Here is a 2,109-nt window from a genome sequence, read left to right as displayed (position 1 = left end):
CAAGCAGAATAGTTGTGTCGTGGTCATGGCCTCCACAGTGCATAAAAACCCCTTAAAGGGGACCAGTCACCCAAAAAATTATTCCAAATCCTATTTTATCATGTTAGTCAAGCAAAATGAACTTTAATTACACTGTATAAATTATTTGAATCTTTTTTCCCCCCATCAGTTTGGATACTCATAATTATAGCAAGCATGCAGGAGCCATTTTGTGGACACTGTTATAAAAGGAAAAACCTGTGGGGGGAAAAAACCTCTCCCCCCCGGGGAGATGCCCCATACTTACCCCTCGGCGCAGATTCTTCCAGCGAAGTTCCAGACGTCCCCTCTTCCGGCTCCTCTGTAAGCTGACTGAGATCGTTATTTCTGCACGTGCGCAGTTGGCCGGTTTGCGACAACTGCGCATGCACGGAATTACACGAAAATTGCCGATCTCTCAGTCAGCTTACAGAGGAGCCAGAAGATGGACGCGTGGAACTTCGCTGAAAGAATCTACACTGAGAGAAAAGTATGGAGTATGGGCCATTTCCCCGGGGGGGGGGGCTACGGGTTTTTTTCCCCACAGGCCTTTAAGGCAAGCCTTCCATCATCTCACAGTCTTGATTGTGCACCAGAATGTGGGACCTGATGTCCACCTCCATGCATTGGCAACACAACTAAATGGTTAAGAAAACAGGGGGAATGTGGGGAGAGCAGCGACATCTAGGAAGTGCCGAATAAAAAGTGAAAGTAATTGCTTGCCCCACCTCTATGCCTACGGCAAAGAGGATGGGCAGGCAATATTTTATTGAGTGACAGCGGGGATTTTTAAAGGAGTTTACAAAAGCTATGAACGCTTTAATAAAAAAAAAAAAAGAAAAAAGAATTTGGATTTCATGTTTAATTTGAAAAGGACTTTTATTATACAATGCTGCAGCCTTACTGTTAACCTTTTAACAACCAGAGTAGCAGGTATGTAAAGATTTCAAAGAGGCTGTTCACTAATTAATTTTTTGTGGGGGTGGGTTTACATGTCCTTTAAAGGGCATGTAAAGTCTAAAATAGAATAAGGCTAGAAATGCTGTATTTTGTATACTAAATATAAACATGAACTTACTGCACCACAAGCCTAATCAAACAAATAATTTATGCTTTCAAAGTTGGCTACAGGGGGTCACCATCTTGTAACTTTGTTAAACATCTTTGCAAAACTAAGACTGTGCACATGCTCAGTGTGGTCTAGGCTGCTTAGGGATCATCATAAACAAACCTGCTTGAGTTCTGCATGGCTGGTAAGTAAGGCGGGGGCTCCCCCTGCTGTTTATAAGTATGATTGTTTCCCTGCTCAGCAGTTAGGGACCGTCTGACAATTCCTATCCACAGCAGTAAATGAAGGGAGAATTTCACTGCATACAGTCAGGTTTCTTATAAAAACAGTACACATTTTTAAACTAAAGTATATTAGAGATGTGTTTATTTTTCATTAAAGAAAGTAAAAATGGGATCTTATTTGTTTGCCTTTACATGCCCTTTAAGCAGAAAATCCCAAGTGCCAAGCTTTCTGGATTCTAGATTCCATACATTACCATAATTAATTTAAGGTACATATCTCCTTTTAAATGTTAGGTATGACATATGTTTATTATTCATTAAAAAAGCTGCTAAAAATCATTTTAACATGAATGAAACCCAAAATGATTGTTTTGCCCTCAGTAAGGATTAATCTGGATTTAGTTTGGATCAAGTACAAGGTACTGTTTTATTATTACAGAGAAACAGGAAATACATTTTAAAATTAGATTAAAACGGAGTCTATGGGAAATGGCCTTCCTGTAATTCAAAGTTTTCTGGATAACTGCTTACCAGATAATGGATAATATATCTGTATAGACATTCTGATGAAACATACTTTATATGATTTTTTTGTTTTAAGCAATGCAGATTCCAAAATGTGCTTTCAATTAACAACCAACTAGTAACAGTGCAACATTTTACTGCGGAAAAATACATCTCCCCTCACAAAATGGAAAAACATTGCACATTCTGAAGGTATCTTACTTAGGCAAAGGTTAGCCATATCCACCCATGATTTTATAAACCTAACAACAATAAAATAACAGTAAGCATGGC

This window comes from Xenopus laevis, chromosome 4L (assembly GCF_017654675.1).
Source record: "Xenopus laevis strain J_2021 chromosome 4L, Xenopus_laevis_v10.1, whole genome shotgun sequence".
In the NCBI taxonomy this organism is placed as follows: Eukaryota; Metazoa; Chordata; class Amphibia; order Anura; family Pipidae; genus Xenopus; species Xenopus laevis.
The sequence above is the reverse complement of the archived record's forward strand: the minus strand, read 5'-3'. Positions refer to the sequence as shown.